Source organism: Pseudopodoces humilis, chromosome 12 (assembly GCF_049639895.1).
Source record: "Pseudopodoces humilis isolate 2021_Gansu_Grassland_sample_001 chromosome 12, ASM4963989v1, whole genome shotgun sequence".
NCBI lineage: Eukaryota > Metazoa > Chordata > Aves > Passeriformes > Paridae > Pseudopodoces > Pseudopodoces humilis.
The window spans coordinates 16,749,043-16,756,744 of NC_142211.1; positions in this window are offsets into that span (position 1 = coordinate 16,749,043).

Genomic DNA, 7,702 nt, shown 5'->3' on the forward strand with positions numbered 1-7,702 from the left:
CTTATTATAGTATTTTTTCTTTGAAATTCTGTAGGGAGGTTGAGTTCCTTGGTCATTCCTCTTTAGGGGATAAATAGGTTCCAAGTGCAGTTATACAATTTAAACATGCATAGATGTGTTCAAAACTATCAAGAAGCTAGAGGTTATTAATCACTGATGTTCTTGAGACAATGACCACCAAAATTTGGTCTGTCTCTAGATAACACTGATAGATCAGGCTAGCCTTCTGTTGTCAGTTCCAAAGCTTTAATGTGATTAAAGTGTAAAAATCACCTCTGATACAAATGCAGACCCCAACTTGTTTATACTGTAAATGAGGCTTCTCACTTGTGTTCTTCACAGTGCTAATGAGATGGGAGAATAATTTCCAATTCTCAAAGTTAAATGTTTTAACTCTTAATAGAAACCTCACAAGTAGCAATGAGTCCAGGAGTATAAAAAAAAAAAATTCTGATGGTTCAGTTGATCTCAAAGTAGATTTTGCTGATGATGTTCTAACAAGTTTGATTGGATTTTCACTGCCTGAAATGATTATGTTGAAAAAGATACCATTTCACATCCAAAGCTTAAGCATGGTTTACAGAAATGTCAAGGATGACTGATAGGTCTGTGATGACTATAGAGTTGAATCCTTTTTCAGTCTAAAGACACTATTAATTCTACAGGATGCAGATGCAAGGCATCTAGAACAATTGAAGAATTGTTTGAATAAATAACATCTGCAAACTTTTAGATTATGCATTGGGAAATATTTAAGGCAAAATTTTCCCTGAAAGACTATTGAAATTTAAATTTTAAACTTAAGTGGTATGCCTTTTTTCTCTCAATCATTAGTGGAAAAGTGAGAGATGTCTTAGCAGGTAGGAATTTATGAGTTTGTTTCTTATGGTGATAATATTGAAACAAACTTTTAAATTTTTTTGTCTTGATTTTAAAATATTCATGTATCACTCTTATTCTGCAAAATCCTCTGTTCTTGACTGGTGATCTGGGTTAAGAGACTGTCAGGAAACAATAAAGAACAAATCAGGTAATTCTTACACTTTTTTCAAAGATGATTATTTACCTGATTTTAAAAGGTAGCTATAGGACATGACTAGCCTTATCTTAAAGTGGTTGAGTACATTTAAACAATCATTGTTTAGGTGCAGTCACTTAAAATAATGCCAAGAACCTAAAGTGTAGAGAAATTAAAGATTATTTCCTAAATATTCATGTGAGAGAAAAAGTGTATATATAAATGGAATTAAAAGCTATGTACTTATTTAAAAAAAACAAAGCCAACCCCTCCAACTGTTTCTAATATCTCTTACTATCAGAAAAGAATGGTTGGATCATACAGGGGATCTATTTTTTGGCATGTTAAGTATTATTAATAATTTTGAACCCGCAGCCATCCTTATTCATTAGCTCTTCATGTTTTTTAGTCTAACCTTTTCACAATGTAGTCAAATAGTTACTGTGTTCCAAAGATGATGTACATGTATACTTACATTTGCCTTAATTTTGAAATTTTTTATTTCTCCTTTTAGATTGTATTTTAAAAAAACAAGCTGAACAAGGCATAAATGAAAACATTTTTGTGGAAGCCCTTTAGTCACTTTCAAAGGATACACCTTACTGTGTATAGAGTATCAGAAATAGTTTGCTTGGGTTTTGTTCTTTCTTTTCCTTGTTTTTTTTTTGCAGAGAATGTAAAATTGGTAGTTATGAGTTGGTTTGGGGTTTTTTTGTTGTTTTTTTTTTTATTGGACTGTATATTCTTTGGAAGCCTTTTCATCATCCAAATAATAGATGTTAAAGCATGGGAAAAATAGAGGGAAGTAGAAGAGGGGAAATCTTTGTAAAGCATGAGCCTTTAAAGGCTTTATTCCATACAAGTAATAAATATATGAATTCCTTGGTTTTTTACCTTCTCCTCCCTTTTATTTCTCAAAAGAAAACCTGAGCAAGCCATGACTGTACAAGGCATCTTTGGGTTATTTTCTGAGAGGCTGTATTGGGTCTGGTTGAGATGGAGTTAACTTTCCTCATGGTGCTGTGCTTTCTATTTGTAGCTAGAATGGGTATCCATGACTCAGGGATGTTTTAGCTACTGCAAGGCTCTCTCCAACCTTGCCCTGCCCCCAAAGGCTGATAGGCTGGGGAAGGGATTGGGAGGGGACAGAGCCAGGCCAGCTGACCCAAAGTGACCAAAGGGATCTTCCATACCAGATGATGTAATGACCAGCATTAAAAGTGAAAAAGAAGGGAGGGGGGCATTCTTTATTAAAGTGTTTGTCTTCTGAAGGAACTGCTATGCATAGTAAAACCCTACTTCCAAGGAAGTGGCTGGACATCACCTGCTCATGGGTGTTGGGGTCAGAGATGCAAGATATATACCTTTATCTGTGATGCCTAACTCTGACACCCAAGAAAGCACTGAATTTCATATAGCACCATGGAGACAACTGTTAGAGTTAAGTAGAAAAACTGAAAATGTAAGTGTGTAAATTAGACAGTTTTCTTAAGTCACTGGGTAAAAAAGTTAAAGTTTGTAGTTTAAACTAGTTTAGAGAACAGAAGACAAGATGGAGGATTTAGGGCGTTGTCTCTTGTCCTTCTTCTTTCTTCTTCATCTTCTTCTAGAGGTTTTTGGGTAGTAGTAGGTGATTGGATAGAATATGCTGCAGTGCAGCACACAGGTGTTGGGTCATTGGGTCATTAAGAAAAAATAATTTACTTGGCATCTGTTAATTGGGTAAATGGACATATAAAAGACCTTGAAGATCTTTGTTAGCCATTTTGCACCTTTCTGTCTTGGTGCACATAGCTCCTTGTACCCTGTATGCATGTAATGCTGATAAAAGAAGAATAAACAACCAAGTCTGAACAACAGAAAACTGCCTCTCTCTCATCAATTTCAGTTCAAGGGGAGAAAGAACCCAACCGCGAGTGTCCAATAGAGACAAAGTGGCACCAAAACGTGTGGCACCTTGAACTGAAGGCCCCTTTGAAAAAAAAGAAGACAGCGGAAAGCTGGGAAAACTCCCTGGAAGGGAGAAAAAGAAGATCTCGGTAATCCCGGTGCTGGTGAAAGCGGACAAGCCAAGCCAGACGTCTGTGAGCTGTGGAACGGATCACGGATAGCGGAGCTGAGAGAAAGCTGACCCTGAGGTCAGGTAAGCCGTCAAAAGGGAGCAAAAATATGGGAAATAGTATGTCCAAACCTGAGAGGGAGGTTTTGGCTATCTTGGAAACTATGGTAAAGGAGCACCCGATCTCTGTATCCACGGATGAGCTTAAAAGCCTTCTATCCTGGATACGGGCAGAATTCCCTAACGTGGATCCACAGAAAATTTTTACCCCAAGCCTGTGGGAGAAGATAAACATGAGAATATATGAAAAGGCCACTCGTAGAGACCAGGCAGCGACTAAACTTCTGCCGGCTTCTAGAGTGATTTATGACGTCATCGTCAGTAAATGGGACCCTGAAACCCAGGCAAGAGACACTATGGATCCAGACACAGGAAGGGAGACCCTGGTGGATATGCCGGAAAAGGCTGGGTCTGCCTCTGCCCTCTGTAGTTCCATAGGGATCGGGACACCTTTGGCTCACAAGACAACACCCAAAGTGTTGGAAATCCTTTCAAAGGAGGAAATTACAGCAGTAAAAGCCACACAAGATACGATGTCTTTTACGAACACTGCAGAAGCAGGAGACGGGGAAGAAATAGAGAATATGGGTTCAGATAAAGAACAGACGGGCTTGTCTCAGTCAGCTGCGGAATTCTTGGAATTCTCGCAGTCTGCTGAGGCTGTGCGGGCCTCCCTGAATGCTTTCTTACCAAAGGGAATGTCTAAGCCTGCTGAAAACCCAGAGAGACAGTCGTTCGGAGACGAGGGGGCGATTCTAAAATGCGGGCAGAATCTGCAAAAAGGGGGTTCCGACGGCTCGGAGCTTTTGCAGGAGTGTCTGGGTTCTCTTGGAGCTGTTCCAGCGCTCGGTATGCTGTTGCAGGCAAAAGAGGGACGGGAAACTTTCTCAGCCGCTTCCGCTTCGGCGGCCGAGTTCTTTTCCGGCCCTTGGGGGTGGAGTGGATAAAGGAGTGGACAGCCCTGTCCCCCCTCCTGAGAAAGCACGGGATGGTTCAGTCCGACCCACAGTGGCTCGGGGACCCACACAGGCACGGCGGCCCCTGCGCCCCGCCTACCAGGGGTGTGCTTTGAGCCACAGCTGTCAGTCAAAGTGACGTCAGCAGTGACACAAGCACAGCCGGAGCTCTATATCCCGCCCGCGTCACCGCCCCCAAGCCAGCCCTCATCAGGGGCGCTCCCTGCAGCCTCCGCAGCGCCTCTGCACCGCCCACTGACGGCAGTGGCACCGCCCAGCTCGTCAGAGGGAGGCGTGGCCCCGTCCCTCTGTGGCCAGCCCGGCGCGGGGGGGCAGGCATGCGCACAAACGGAGCCGCGGCGCACGCCGACCGCTGCAGCCTTGTCACCATGGCAACTGATGCTAAAGGAAGCAGCAGTAGCAGCTGAACTGCAATATCGACAGGCAGCAGCAGTAGTTTTAAAGTTGAATTCGCTTTGCAATACAGTTGTAGCAGAGCAACAACAGCTTGAAAAAACAACAGCTTTACCACAGCAGATGGCTTCGCCGAATACCATACAAAGCCAAAAGGCTTTTGACTACAGCTGTGCTAATGCATAGTTCTTTCAGTCTACAAATCCTCCCACAGACATGGACCCGGGGTTACGGGATACATCAATACAAAGTCCAGCATCTCTGGAATGGTTTCAACAAAATAGCCAAACGGCAGAAATCAAGGAACAAGAAAGAAAAAGATCACAAATAGATAATTTGAGCTTCTCATTTAAAGGTACAAATGCTGAAGATATTAAAGAAGTCTCAGCTGGTCAAGGTGTTCCTATGAAGACACCTTTGTCTTCTCAAGTCACAGCATCTGGTACAGCTGCTCAAAGCGCCTGGTTTAGCCCTTCATCCATAAAGCAGCCAGCCAACTCCTCATCTCTTTCAGCTCCAATGCCTACATTTCCAAAAGAACTCTTTTGGAATTTTTTTCTTCAGTCGAAGGCTTGTTTGAGGGACTTTCTTATAGCTTCAAATAGTAACCCAACCTTTGCAAATAATGCCTATGCACCTCTGCCAACACCACTTCATGATCAACAAGAAGTTCAGCCTCCTATTGGAGCACCACCTGTGGTGAATTCTTATACTACACCCCTAACATCATTTAATACAAGACAGCAAGTGACTGCTTCCTTACCCTATAGAGAAGAGGGAAATCCGCTCAATGAGATAAATTACAGTTTCCAGACCAAGAGAAGATGCAACAAAAGCATCGGTATCTTGCTTTTCAAGGCATACAACAAGACATGAACCCCTTTCAACGAAATAGGCAGACATTAAAAAAGAAATATTCAAAGAAAGGAGTTTTGACATGGCTAAAACAGAAGTCATGGCACTGCCAGTGAGATATGGCAGGCAAAATGCAAATCCCAGATGGGAACCTTTGGCTCATGATGTCATTAAAGACTTGATGCAAGCTATAAAAGACAATGGATTAAATTCCTCATACTTCAAGCAATTGTTGAGAGGCATATTTAACAATTATGACTTGGTGCCTTATGACTGTAAATATATTGCTTCTACAATCCTAACAGATTCACAGTACATACTATGGGATGTAAAATGGCGCAGAGCTCTCATGCAATTGTGAAGTACTTATGCTGGGGCCCCAAATGCAGCCCTCACAATGGCACATCTAGCAGGGGATGATCCTCATGATGAACCTGAAGATCAGGCTGCAGATCTGCCTCAGCAAGTGATTGCAGATATTAAAGAAGCGGCACGAAAGGCAATTCTACAGATTCAGTCAGTTGGAACTACAGATGGCATTTATACAGAACTGAGACAAGGTGATTCTGAGCCTTACACCTCATTTGTTGATCGCCTCACGGAAGCAGTGGAGAGTCAATGCAGTGATGAGGCTGCAAACCCACTCCTCATCTGAAGTCTCACTTTTGCAAACGCCAATAAAGAGTGCAAGCGCATCATCAGTGCCTTGCTGGGCCCAGAACCAACTCTACCTCAGATGGTGGAAGCTTGCAGCAAAGTAGGCACACCTCAGCACATCGCAGTGATTCATGCAGATATCTTGGGAGAAAAATGTGAAAAACTCCTTGAGGCACATGATGAGAGATTCACAAAAACTCTTGCAGCGCTCAACATAACTTCTCAGCAAAGCAATTCTTCAGAGGTCATGGCCACAGAATTGTCTAAGAAGCCATGTTTTAAATGTTGGAAACATGGGCACACCAGAAAAACTTGTCCAGAGACTTTAGGAAATGTGAAAACACCAGGTCTTTGCCCAAGATGTAGAAGAGGAAAGCATTATGCAAGTCAATATTATTTCAAGACGAATGTGGATGGAAAACCTCTACCCCTTCTGGGAAATGGGCAGAAGAGCACGGAATGCCAACGCGCTACGCCGCAAGTGATGGTGGTAACTCAGCAGCCCCAAATCCCTCAAGGAACACTGTGCAGGGAATCTCAATCAGATTCCATCCACAGGACCATCTGCAACTTCCCAAGTGATCCAGAGCTGCTGCCACCAGGGGCACAATGTGAATTGTCAGCTTCCAAGTTAATTTACTTCATGAATGAAAGTCATGCAGTGATTCCCACGGGAGTCACTGAGATGTCATGGAAGAGGCAAGAGTTTTTGATTATAGGCAAGGACAGAAGCAGTACTTTAGGACTCATTGTCTATCCATCAGTCATCTCAGCAAATCATAACGAAGAGCTGACTGTTTTAGCTCAACCCTTGCACCCTCTGCTGATCGTTCTGAAGAATACTCCTATAGCCAAAGCCATTGCCTTGCCATCGAATGCGATACAGCAAACTACCCCAGTAGCCAGTGTACAAACTCTATCTAGCAATGAAGACACAGATGTCCATGTTTTCTGGATAAAGAAAATAGGTCGTGATCGACCTCAACTCACCTGTGATTTTACACATGGTAACACGACAATCACAATTACAGGCATGTTAGACACAGGTGCGGATGTCACAGTGATCTCTCATGTCCTTTGGCCCAAAGAACAGAGCATGGTGGTACCTTTGAACTCTCTTTCAGGAATTGGAGGAAGTACATTATGTATGCAGAATGAACATGCAATTGTAGTTTCAGGGCCCGAAAAGAAGACCTCAATCATTCATCCATTTGTTGTACACAAACCCATCACGGTTTGGGGAAGAGACATTCTGTCACAATGGGGTACAAAAATAGAAGTGGATTTTTGATGGGGGTCACTGCAGCACTCAACACCTTGAGATTGACTTGGAAAACAGACACACCCATCTGGGTGGATCAGTGGCCCCCGACACAAAAGAAGTTGAGTGCTCTCAAAATATTGGTAAAGGAACAGTTGCAGAAAAATCACATCAAGCCAACAAATAGTCCCTGGAATTCTCCAGTGTTTGTCATCCACAAGAAAACATCCAATTCATAGGGATTACTTCATGATCTCAGGAAGATTAATGATGTCATTGAAGAGATGGGACCACTCCAGCTTGGATTGCCCAACCTCTCAATGATCCCAAGAGATTGGCCGCTTGTGATTATTGATCTAAAAGATTGCTTCTTCAATATTTCGCTTCATCCAAAAGATGCTCTACGATTTGCATTCTCTGTC